Source organism: Nipponia nippon, unplaced genomic scaffold (genome assembly GCF_047370975.1).
Source record: "Nipponia nippon isolate SJK-2023a ecotype South Korea unplaced genomic scaffold, ASM4737097v1 scaffold_2, whole genome shotgun sequence".
NCBI classification, from domain to species: Eukaryota; Metazoa; Chordata; class Aves; order Pelecaniformes; family Threskiornithidae; genus Nipponia; species Nipponia nippon.
This window is the reverse complement of record NW_028262336.1, coordinates 93999018-94012671: the sequence shown is the minus strand read 5'-3', so window position 1 is coordinate 94012671 and position 13654 is coordinate 93999018. Positions and strand designations below refer to the sequence as shown.

At 36.3% G+C, this 13654-nt stretch overlaps 1 protein-coding gene across 2 annotated transcripts in view; it reads right to left on the bottom strand.

Annotated features, from left to right (window-relative positions):
• Window positions 1–13654, bottom strand: part of DIAPH3 (diaphanous related formin 3) — a 255482-nt gene that overhangs the window by 67804 nt on the left and 174024 nt on the right. The gene's annotated exons all lie outside the window — the stretch shown is intronic.

The window sequence follows — 13654 nt, the reverse complement described above, 5'->3', positions numbered from 1 at the left end:
TGTCCATCTGATGTCATGCAATTCTCTAAAATACTCAGATCTGGAATGAAAACACTCAGTGAATGGTTTCAAACCAAAGTGATGCTTTAAGAAATTTTGAGGCCAAGCCATTAGTTACATTAATGTACATGAATGTTGGAGGAAAGTTTATAAGCATTTTGGGTAACAGTAATGCAAAAAAGATTGAATAATATCACAGTTCCCAAAATAATACCATAAATGTTTATGGAAAAGGGTTCATAAGCTTTGTTTTAGCAAGTAGGAATAACAGAAGAAAAATTTCAATCCTATTTCACTATGTCATCTCTTTCCTTTTACGCCTATCCAAGACTACTATGCATTTCATAGTTATTTCAAAAAATTAACAGTTTTCAGTAGAAAAAAAATCCTGGTGCATAATCTGCTACACTAGAAAAAGACCCATCAAATAAATAAAGATTTTAAGTAATGGAATATAAATACTGCAAAAGCACAACTTTTTCTAGCATAGCTGTAACATATTTATGGATACTATCCGTTTTCCATACTTATCTGAAATAGTCACAAACTGGATTATAGATTAGCGCTTCCATTGACATGCAAAACAATTAACAGAATAAATGGAGTATATGGAAACTTGACTTAAAAAATTCCTCTAGTAGTTTTTCTGTATGCATGGATGTATTGAAAAAAGTTAATCACTGCAAATAAAAACATTCATAGTTAATAATCTGTGTACCCAAAACATGCAGAAAACCTGTTTTTCAAACTTCTACACCTTCTATTATAGCTATTAATACCCATACTATCTATAATATTGTTCAAGTTTATATGACAGAAAGTTTAAGAAATGAAAGCGTACCATGCAGTATTTTAGAAATCTTTTAAATTGCCCTGGGAGAACTGCATACAACATTGCTACAGTGATAGTATAAGAGTTGCAAATATTGTTCAGTATTAACACTTCCTATGGGACCTTTAAATCGGCTTTCACAAGCTGCTGCAGACTGCTGTCACCAGTCCCAACTGGCTTCCTAATTAGTCAAGTGTATCAATCTTTTGACATCCTAGAACTAGTAATTCCAGTTGGCTTGCAGATAGCTACATAGTCCACAATAATTCTTTTGAGAAATATAACCTTTTATGATCTAAATGATCGCTTTTCCTTCAATTGCAGAATAGGAGATTTAAATACTTTTTTAATATCATACCTAATTAAAACTCATACAACTGTCTTTTAAATATCATCTAAAGCAGAATTAAACTTGCCAAAATAGCTGGTAAGTTTTGCCCTTGACATTTCAGTGCCATGTCAGATATAAACTGCCTAATTTCATAATTACATCTTTAAAAATGTTAAGAATATTAGAGACCCTTCTCCTTTAGTGCGCTGAGTATCTTAAGCTTTACAGCACAACTTTAATATGTCTTGTGATGATAGCAACAGATACTGCAGTTAGTAATGACTCCTGCATTTTATGTACTTATTAAAGATCAAATGATATATATCATAATTCCAGGAGCAATAGTCCACTAACATGATAGAATCACAAATATCATTAGCCATATGGTTTTAAAATAAGAGTGGTGCAACAAGATTACTTTGAATAAAAATGTTTTATTTTTACAGGTCCCCTGCATCTGTCCAATATAAACTAAATCACACTCAACACTAGGACTCCAGAAGTCTCACGTTACCAGGAGAAAAACATATAATAATATGCCTTTTTCCTCTTTCAAGGAATCAAAGCTTTATTCAGCTACTCCTCTCAAAAAAAATCTGCTTTTCTTTAATGAAGGAAATACTAAGGAGCTTCAGAAAAACCAAACCAAGAATTCTTTATCGTGGTTTCTGTTGATGTTGCCTACTCAGTCGGTACACTTAAGAGGTTGCCTAGAGAAGTTGTGGATGCCCCATCCCTGGAAGTGTTCAAGGCCAGGTTGGATGGGGTTTTGAGCAACCTGGTGTAGTGAAAGGTGTCTCTGCCCATGGCAGGAGGGTTGGAACCAGATGATCCTGAAAGTCCCTTCCAGCCCAAACTATTCTATGATTCTATGATTTATCCACAGGGACTTCAACTGTCATTTTCCACTGGGATCTACTTATGGCATTGCAGTTACATACGGCTTTTTGTTACGCTGTAAGTAATGGAAAGGATCAGCTCCTAAAGCCAACCTCTGAATATTAAGCCTCATCTGAAATTAAAACTGCACAAATTGGACAAATGTATACATTAAAAAAAGACCTTAATATTTCATAGCTGTAACAGAAGGAAAAGGGTACAAAAACTCAAGGGCTAATCATCAAGTTATCTGAATTAGCTAAGATTTTAATTATCTTTATATCATCTTCGAAGTAACTCCATGGCAGCACTCAAGCTGTTATATAATTTAAAAACAAACTTGGAGTGCTGAAGCTATTGGATTTATTTTTCTCGTCTGAAGAATTAAATCCTGACCTCACAATTCAGTAATTACCAGAATGAATACTTTTTTATTCTTCTTTGACTGAATACAAACTGCTCTTTTTCTCTTCAGCTCAGGATATAAGTCAGGTCAGATATACTGTACCCAGTTTTTGATCAAGTGAAATTTTATCTCTTCACAGACTTCTTCCAGGTTTAGCTCCATCATGTGTTGTGCCTTAATGTACAAAGACTTCTGAGGCAAGTGAACATTAGGCTTGGGACAATGACAGCAGAGATTTTTCTAGAATATTCACACGAGGCGAAGAAGGAGAAAAAGAAAGATACATCTTTTAAATTTGTTGATGTTGTATCTTTACTTTCAAGGCATCATAAAAGGTACTGTATGCTTGTTTGTATAATGATTGATTTTGACCAGTACAGCCTACAAAGCAATGCCCAGCTGACTAAAGGTCTCCATCTGAGTAAACATTGAAGGACAATACTCTGAACAATGTCACAACAGGAAAGCTTTAGCAATCGTACAGTGTTGAGTGACTTAAGCTTCAGGAAGCAGAACAGCAGATCACAGAGAGTAAGATAATTTAAGTCATCAGTGCAGGAGCGAGCTCCAATATTTTGGAAGTGGTTCCAAATTTTGATCTCAGAGTCTCAGGAAGCCAGATTCTGTGAAGTATTCATAGTGGTGACACATAACAACTTCTAGACCTCTCAGCCTTATATATGAACAGGTCAGGAGACTTTTTGAAGGCTCTTACATTGTCAACATAAAAATACAAAGCAATCAATGTCCAGAGAAGGGAAGGTTTCAAAATATTTAACAATGTGACCACCTAAACTCAGACTCTTCAATGAAATTCAGATACAATCTTACAAAGAAATTGTGGGTGGACATTAAGGGTATCTTTGTCCATGTTAAGGGTGTCTTTGTCCAAAAAATGCACAGAATATACAGACTTCAACTTGAACTTGCTCTAAGGCTTTGAACTTTTTCTGGTAAAAGCCATAGCACCAATCAGATAACCTTCATTGACAAGTGAGTGAAGGAATACATGGCTATCAGTCTGAGTTTCAATAACTGTGCACGGACTAGAGCCATGACTTGTAACAGAACACAGGAGTTCCTTTGACCCTCATCAAGTCTTGCAAGAACCTTGTTACATTGCAGTGAGGAAAAGAAAATTTCCAACGTCCAGATGCAAAGCAGAAATAGCTGCCAAGTGTGCCTTGGATGGACTGGCTAAAAGGACAGTTCCTTTTAGATTTAAAAAGTGTTAAATCCAACTTCAGGCAGAAATATCACTATTCACTTGTCTTTCCTCAGAGGTGACTTCAGGCGAAAGGCACATACCAGCCCTTCCCAAAAGCAAAACAGATATATATACCTCACAGGAATCACATAAACAGTCTAGTCCAGAATCAGAAGAGTTACATTTCTTACTGATGCCCAACACAAAGTAGTAAGCCTTTGCTAGTGCTTCAGAGCTCTAGGCAAGTATACTATAAAAAGGTATGATTTCCCCTAATGACTGATGCACCTATTCCATAAATCTTCTAGCTGAGGAGAGTGGGTTTCATGCCATCTTGTTTGCTCTTGCTGAAATTGTTCCATCATTTAGTTGTCATAAAGTGCTTTTACGGTACAGAAATAGACAGATTTTGACTCTGAGCATATCAATGAAAGTGCGCCCCAAGTTCCAAAGAGCTCAAGACAAGTGAAATGCAAACTAAGCATCCATCCTTCATGAACTCTGAAAGACAGCTGTCGCTTTCAAATCAGTTCTTGAAATTAAGGTTGGTAAATACATAAATTTAACTTCCATAAGATAACTCACACCATAAAAAACAAAAGGTAAACTGTGGTTTTAGAGGTGGTTCTGTACCACACAGATACAAAAATACTTCAGTGATGTAAGGTATCTATTTCTGCATCTCAACTGGATCACAATTTCCCATTTAAGTAATGGGACTGATTGATAGTGAAATCATCTTAATATTGAACTTTGTAATAAAAATGTATAAATTTCTGATGTTCATCATGAGTTTATAAATCCCATTCTTTCTGTGACAACAGAAGAAAGCCACTGTAAACCCAGTTTCCACAGAGATTATCCAGGATCATTTATATTGATTCCAGATCCAGTAAAGAGTTTGCCAGAGCAAGCTTTTCTGAGAGAGATCCCCCAAAACTTTTCCTGAGGTAAACTGGACTTAATAAGAATAGAATAAACAGAATGTCAAGCCTTTGAACTGGTGTACCCCAGGACTTGATACTGGGGTTAACATTTGTAACATCTTCCTTCATGACCTGGATGATGGGACAGACTGCACCCTGAGCAAGTTTGCATATGGTGCAAAATTCAAAGTAATGATTCAGACACACCAGACGGTTGTGCTGTCTTTCAGAAGGACCTTGACAAGTTCGAGAAATGGGCAGACAGAAATTTTAATGAAATTCAAGAAAAGATCTGCATGTCGTGAGGCATAACCCCATACACCAGCATGGGGGAGGCCTGTGCTTTTAAAAAAAAAATTGGGGATTCTGGTGGACAACATATTGACCATGAGTCAGTATTGTGCCTTCGTGGCAAAGATGACCAAAGAAAAGCATTGGCAGCAGGCCAAGAGAGGTCATCCTTCTCCTCTACTCAGCACTGGCAAGACGCGTCTGCAGTGCTGGGTCCAGGTCTGGCCTCCCTGGTACAAGGGAGACACAAACATACCCAAGCAAAGTCAATCAAGGGCCACAAAGATGATCAAGGGACCAGAGCATCTCTCACACGAGAACATGCTGAGACAGCTGGGACTGTTCAGCCTAGAGAAGAGAAGGCTCAGGGGGATCTTACCTATATATATAAAAATACCTGATGGGGGACTGGGTGGGGTGTAAAGATGACTGAGCCAGACTCATCTCAGAGATGCTCAGAGACAGGATAGGAGGCAATGAGCACAAATTGAATTACAGGAAATTGCATTCAAACGTAAGATTTTTATATTTTTTTCCTGTTGAGAGCAGTCAAACACCAGAACAGGTTGTACATCTACAATGGAAACTCTAAACAGGGCTATAATAAAAAAAAAGAGGTTACCTTTCCACTAAGTCCACAGAAATAGTAACTAACAGTCTGAAAATGAAATGGTTTATCTGCATACACACCTACTCTCTCACCAACTCAACAATACAGACGTTCTAGTAATGCATTATACATTGCATTACCTGACAATATCTTTAAAAAGCCAGTTTAAAGACACAATCTTCTTATAGCCCTTTTTCTATTCACTAGGGATACTCTGCCTTTTTAGTGGAAAAATAAAACTGCTAAATTAAGCAGAATGCTAAGTTTTAGTTACTTATATTTAATCACTCATAAATAAACCAGACCAACGTTATGCAGTTATCCAAGATTAATATTTGATAGGAGAGCTATTAGTGAGAACCTTCATCTACATATGAAGAAGTCAGTCAATAAGTTTTACTGTTAATGAATGTTTTTTCTGTTTTCTTTACACATCACAGCTCCAACTCCAACGACACTGACAAGAATGCAACCAATCTGTTTTTCAGCTTAGCTAAAAACTAGTATTTTCATTAGTGTTGTTTCACAGAGGGAAAAAAATCATCTATTATTGAGACATATCAATTACAATCTCATGTAGAAAGCAGTTAGAACAACTCCAGTAGCATTCTTAAGTGAACATAACTTCTTATAAGAATATATGCAGCATAATATAATATATGTGTGCAGGCGTGTATGAACATCTTGTCTCTTCGTTACTGTGTGCCTCTGAAGGAGTTCATTGAGCACAGGAAAAGAGATTACTATTTCCATTCAAATTTATAAACAACCGATAAATCAGAAAATATACACAATGATCACTCATACTGACAGTTTTGCTACAGAGATGAGAAGCTGAAGGAAATTTAAAAGTCACATAATTTCTCATTCATGGAGTGAAAAAGTTCTGACTGGATTACATGACTGAGCTTAGTCAAAGGAAAGCTTACGGACAGCTTTGGTTGGGCAAGACCTTTTTTGTTTGGGTGGCTATAAATGCACAAGAATACCCAGGAGGATCAAAGGTCCACCTAGCCCTGCATCCTCCATGCACTAGTAGCCAATAGCAAACATCTATAAAAAGGACAGGATAAAAATGTAATGACATTTCTAGAATGGTCTCTTGGTCTCCAGAAGTTTGTGATTCAAAGACTTCATATTTGCATTTAATAGCTTTCAATGGATAGAAGCTGCCAGAGAAATCACGTAACTTCTGTCAGTAAGCTTCAGAGCAAGAATATTTTGGTATGCAGTAACAAGACTGTACTTCTGTACAACCACTGAGGTATTGCCGAGTGAAGATAAGCGTCATAGTGAACAGCATAGAAATAGAAGCAGCAGCAGACTCAGTTTGAAGCAAGAGTCAGAGACATGACCTTCTCTTCTGCTAGCTTTCCAACAATGACAGAGGAGGTTCTTGGCTCTTTTACAGCCTTGGACTAAGGAAAGTAAAAATAAAGCATACCCTGTAATGCTTTGGTAAGGATATTTATTCCTCCCCTCCTCTGCAATTTGAGAGAAGAAACTTTTGATGATTCAGAAAAAACAGAAAGCATAAAAGCATTCACACATAGCCGGAGTGAGAGTTTAAAGAGGACTCTGATGTCTGCCTCCTTATGGAGGAGATGTGAGGTAGTATTTGGAGTAGGAAATGCTTACTGAAACCAAAACCTACTATCTGCATGAATGTTAGAGTTCTTAATCCCAAAGACGGCTCCAGAGATTGTAATTTTTTTTTTTCATGGCAATGCCATTTTAAGTTTCCATCATTCTTTTCACATTTGTTTAGAAATTTTACTGCTACAACATAAATGACAAGTCTTATGAGAATATTTATCTACAGACACTACTTTAATGACCCTTATTTTTTTCAACCGTTCTGTCTGTTTTGACTATTTGTCTCTCTCCCAAATACAGCTGCTATTTATTTTTTCAGGGGCTTTGTGTAAACCTCAGTTTCACAAACGCCTTTCAGCTACTATCTCCAAAGGTTCCACTTCTAAGTAAAATTTTCAGAAAGAAAAATAATTGTTTCTTCCAAACCTCTTGTTCTTTTGGAGCTACTACTTAATACAAACAAATAGCACCTGCTGCATTCTGAGCCCATAGGTTGCCAACAAGTGCATAAACTACACCTCCATGCTTCAGAAGATTTAGCACCTTTGAGATCTTGTTAGAACATGACTTGTGGCTATTAGTTGTTGCGTTTTAATTAATATACATTCAGATCAGGTCTACTTTTTTGCACTAGAAACATCTAAGTCCCTAACACCCAAAAGTGTGAGACTTGATGAGGTTTTGCTGTATCTAATCTTTTGCTGTGTCTTCTCCAGATGTATCACACATTGTTTTTCAGGCCAGATTTGTTTTTTTTTAATTGAGCATACCTGTGTTTTATCATTCTCTGTATCATTTTCAAGTACAAATGTGGCAATTATTCTTGAGGGAACATCTGTTCTCAGTAATTTACCGAGATTTATACCTTACTGTCAAAACAATACAATTGCAGCTGAAAAACAACCTCCATACTTAGTGACATATCAGGTGACATCTCCTTTCCAGTGAATTTGTGGTCATTGTCTGTCACAACTTGCTCCTCATATATAGGACTTTTTTTTTTTTTAATGGGCATAAAACAAAATTATCCAAGCTTGTCATGAGCTTGCTGTCAACTGCCCACTAAGTATTAACACAAGTAAGTACTGAGTAGGCAACTCTATAAGGTTCCACAGTTCTTTCTGCTCATTGTTATTTAACATAAGAGGAAGAAGTTACACGTCTCATAGTTATAGAACAGATTTATTCCCCTCTGGCCTCATAATAAAAGTGATCCTTAAGAATAAATTTAAATAACAAAAAGTGACCTCAGGAATCCTCTTGGTGAAGAGGGTCCAATTTGAGGATAAGTGGAGGCAGTCATGGGACAACTGGAAAGAGTTATCATCACCAGGGAGGAACTGAGATGAAGAGCACTTGAAATTCCAAAAGGGGAAACTCCCTAGAGAAGAGAGCCCTTACACAAAACACTTGTTGGATGTTAATATTATACCCTCAGGACTTTTTCATATATAGCATTATTTGATCTTCTGTCCCCATCACAGCTAAATTTATTGCACAAAACATACACCTAAATGCCCAAAATCTAGCAATAAACCTACTGTTGTCCAAAACTTGTGTTTTTCAGGAAAGTAGTCCAGCAGACATTTTTAAAACAACAAATTATCAACATATGTTAGAAACTACTGATGTCATCTCAGTTGGAATGGAACATGAGCAGATTTTTATAATCAGTGACATTTGCAGTCCTTCATTCCCCCCAGAGGAAAGGAATACTATTAAGAAGTATTGATTCTCCTATCCCAGTGAGAAGACATTAATAAAATGAAGGCCTTATGAACTTGAGCTAGGCAGGGAAGATAGGGTCTTTGAGGGTACCTACTAATATAAGTAGGTTTGGGGATTTTTTAATGTATTTCAAAGGCAAGCATTTTATCTGTTGGAATCTGAATTTTAATTACCTAATTCCGTTTACTATTTTCATTGCTTAAACTGTCAGTGCTGGGATCCATGGTGTCCTTTTGTTTTGCAGAACACTACGGAACCAATGAAAATATTCATATTGCACAACTTAGCAGACAGTAATAAAGTAGTAAATGTTTGAAGACCCAAAACCTAAAACACTCCTAGCAAGTTTCTGAGACATGAATGTTTTTTTCCAAAACCAGATAAACAATATAAAACTGCTGCAAAAACAAATGCTGCAAAATTGACTGCAAATAAGGTCATAACTGTCTAAATGAACTGGAACATGGATTTAAAACCAGTTAGTTGTGATAAAAGTGAAACTGAGTAACACAACTGAAAACAAACTAACACTCCAGATTGGAAATCAGATGTTTAAGACATCATTTTGGCATCACTTTACTGCTTTTGCATAAAAAAGGGCAGCCTTTGTAAATAACCACTGATGAAAGTGGCTTGTTACTTAAATAGTATTCAAAGTAAGACACAATGAAGATGCCACAATGATGGAGTTCTCAATTATATTACAATAAATTTAGCTGGTGTTATCACAGTTATAGAATTCTTTACACTGTGATAAGATCAAAATAATTGATTGGTGTGCTTTCTACTGAGAATCTGAAAAGCATGAGAAAGTATGTATCTGAATGTTAATAGTATGCAGACAAGTGGCATTTACATAAAGATCCCCTTCCACTGGCTATTTACCTTTGGAACGATAGTATGTGATAGTTTGAACTGGCTTCACAGAAGCAAATAAAGCAATCTTATTGACAAAGCATCTCATGATGAATATCACTTTGTATCCCAGAGAGTATTTAGAGGACAGATTTTATTATCATAAATTTCAAAATACCAAATATCATTCACTGCTTAAACATTCAAAATTTTTAATGAATTCCACATTCTTTTCAAGTTACGATGGAGCCGGAAGGAAAATATGGAGCTGATATTTTTATTATGTAAACTTAAGACTCTCATCCTTTTATATCAGCGTACCATTTGAGCTGTGATCATTAGGACACACAAGTGTCACTATTTAAGACGTACAGTAGAGATTGAGAATTTTAGCAAACTACAATTTACAGAGATCTGAATCTGACATTGGCTTCGGGTCCAAATTTCAAAATAATACTTGCAAAAGAATAAGTCAAACAGTTCCATATAAATAACAAAAACCTTTGGTCTTATTAGCAGAGGTCCAAATTTATATTATAAAGCCTACCTAAAATGTTAAGCTTTTCTAAAAAGATGCTGTACTACATATTTATAAAACACTACACGTATTTTACAATGTACAAAACATTGATATAATTATTTATATCTGAAATATAAAAAAATTCAAACTGAAAACCTTATGAAGATTTATCACACGCTATACATATTTATCTAATTTTAGAAAATTACCATATCAATACTGGACAAGGTGTAACAGTATTTCAAAGGCAGTCTGATGCAGAGGTATGGAAGACAGAGTGTAAACTGTGATCTAGGTGGTTAAGTTGTCACCTGTATATCAAAGGCACAACACAGGCTAAGGAAGACTATTACAGTTTGTGAGAAGGCTGGTATGCTGTGGACCACCTCAGATCTCATGTCTGCAGTAAATGTCAGTTACTAGTGATGAAATTATTGTATTCATCCAGAAGAATTTCCCCCCCCCCAAAGTAGTTTAAGTTAAAAATCAGGACTTACCTTTAGTTCCAGATCATTTTCCTTTTGTTTCAATACATCTGTGTAGTAATAGGCAAACCTGGTATGATACAGGCCTAATGTGCTATACACAACTTATTAGCTCAACTCACATATTTGGTAGATATTCATAAAATCTATGGCTTTGTACATATTTCTTTAATTTCTTAGGGTTTTGTGAATGCAAAAAAAGTCAGCAATACCCCCCAAAAAGCTAAAAATTTTGCAGCATTATGTAGGTCATTTTTACGCAAAGAAATGAATCCACCTTATGCAGCAGAAGGTGACACCGTAGGCAACAAAACCCTACTCTTCAAGTAACTTCCAAAAGCAGATGAAAGCTGAAGAAATACAAAGAAAAGGACTTCAAGAACAAAAGAGAATCTAGGACAGGTTAAATGTCTGTGTTGTAAATGAGACCAGTGGTTAACACAACAAGCTTAGGATGATGATATAAATCCTGTTTAAGCATTGGATGGCAGCTCAGGCCTTGAACGTTATGGGCACAGGCTGAAAGCAGAAGCTCGAGGACTGTAAACAAGTCACTAATGGCCAATTAATGGTCACTGAAAAAAAAGCACAACCTCAAGCGATGTGAAAAGACTGCTTTTACATTAAGAATAGAAGCAGCAGCTAAGCAGAGGGAAAAAATCCAGCTGAAAGTACTGCTGTGACCTAGGGAATTAACACCCCCTGAAGGATTTTGCATCGTGTAATTTAGGGATAGACAAGAGGGTCAGGAACTGTCTAGAAACTAAACCTTCTTATAAAACAATAAGATCCCAAACTGGCTGGGGAAGGGAAGAGAAGACGGTAGAGAAGAAAAAAAATACCCACTTCAGTTCTAGCTTTCCTTGCAGAAGAGCTCTTGAGTTTGTCAATGTCATCTTGTCAACTAAGCCCATCACTGGTAGCCATCATTGCCAACTCCACAGCATCACCTCCATAGGATTTTATATTCACATCAAATTTAGGACACAAATGTTAAGGACTGACTGCTTTGAATATGTAGTGGTAGTAATTGATAGTAAGAACTAATTTGTAGTGTTAATGACAAATAATGCATAAGAATAAGTTATTAGCACAACCCGTGCTGTTAAATGATTGTCAGTCCAGTAAAGTGGGGTTGGTATTTTTTTTTTTTTTTAAGAGAAACAGTTAAGAAACTCCAAAGTGGCATATAGCACAGTGATACACAGGCATCCCTAACCTTCAGGTCATTTTCAGTTAAAAAGCAATGTTTCTGAAAAATGTAGAGTGGAAATGCAGAGTACACTATGATCTCTTCACTGAAAACAAAAAATCTTGAAGAACCAGCTAGTACATATACTCTATACTTTTCTCTTCTTCAAGTATGCACCTGTTTGAATCCTAGAAAATATTTTCTAGGATGGTGACATCAATAAGTTTTCAGATACTTCATTCAAGCAGTAATTGAAATAATGTTCCTACAAATCCAACATCTGATCTAGTCACCATATAAAGAAATGACAGGCAGCAAAAATCAGTTACTCCATAGTCACACACCAGGTAAGAGTGTTGTGGTATTTTGACAGAGGGAGGACCTGGTTAGAAATTTGTTGGCAGGTCAAATATAAATATTTTGTGACTGATTTACAGATTCTTAATGAGAAGACAGACTTTCCATGAACTAGTTAAGGCTAGGGAAAAACAGGAAAAAGATTTTGAATGTCTGTGTTACTCTTCCATCAGAATCAGAGCAACATTATGCCTCTTCAGTTAGTAAATAGAGTTTCGATAAGAATGCCAAAATTAAAAAAAAACCCCAAACCTCTACTTGTCATATTGTTGTTACTGTCCTTTCTGACAAACAAATCTACCACAGGTGCTTTGCACTGCCAGAATTTGGGTTTTCTAATAGGCTTCTAAAATTATGTTGCAAACAAGCACAAGAAACCTTACAAGGAGCTCTGCAGAACAGAAAACAACTCATCAGTGGCCAATTTAGTGAATATCAGACTCAAGACATTTATAGCTTCAGGTGATCCTAACATCATCTTTTCCCATCTGCTGTTTAGATCAGTCATTCCAGACTGAACCTTAAGTGGCTGATAACAAGAGCAAGAAACCTCTTTCTGTACACTTACATGATTTAATAAAAAACCCAAGCTACTAAGAGACAAAGCAGCTATTTACTCAATGACCTAGCTGATCTGTAGATGACAAGTACATAGTTCTCCGCTACATTAGCTGAAGCAGTATGTTTAACTACCACAGTCTTACGTATGCATCTCGGTATGACTCAGAAGTCTGTAACATTGGCTCCTGTATTCTGGAAAGCCGGAACATGACATTATGAAGAACAGGACTTGAGAGGAGCTTTAATTTTCCCTGAAAGATTATCAATTTTCCATCCAAAGCACTATCAGTCATACACACAACATGTCTGAGCGAAGAATATCTAACTTCTTTCGAAACACTTCCAGTCATGCATGAATACAGATACCAGGTTTTACCCTTTCCTAGTCTTCTGCAGCCTCCTCTATCTTCTGTGAGCATTAAAAAGCTTGTCACTTCTAGTTTTCTGATTGGGTCTTGAATTTACTTCTAAAGAACTAGAAATTCTGTGTTCAGAGGGCAGCCATCTGGTTTCCCATCCTAAGAGAAAGCTTTAGTCTCACACCTTAAGACACGGATGTTCTTATGAAAATAAATCAAAGACTTTTGGTTTGAAGACTCTCTGAAACTAAACACACCTATTCTGGCTATTAGTGAAACGTGGAAGAGACAGATAATCATTTATGCCAAAGGTGCCGACCAGGGTTTGAGTGGGGAAATGTTTAACAAGATCTGCTCAGAAAAAAAATGAGAGTAGCTCACAAAAATTTACAGAGTAAGTCATGTATCATTCTGAAGGATTCCAGAAGCTCAGTCTGGGATAAAATATAGCAGTATAGAGGATCATCAGACATCTTTTTTAGTAACAGAGAACTTACAGTGTCTGCCGCTTCTTTTGGT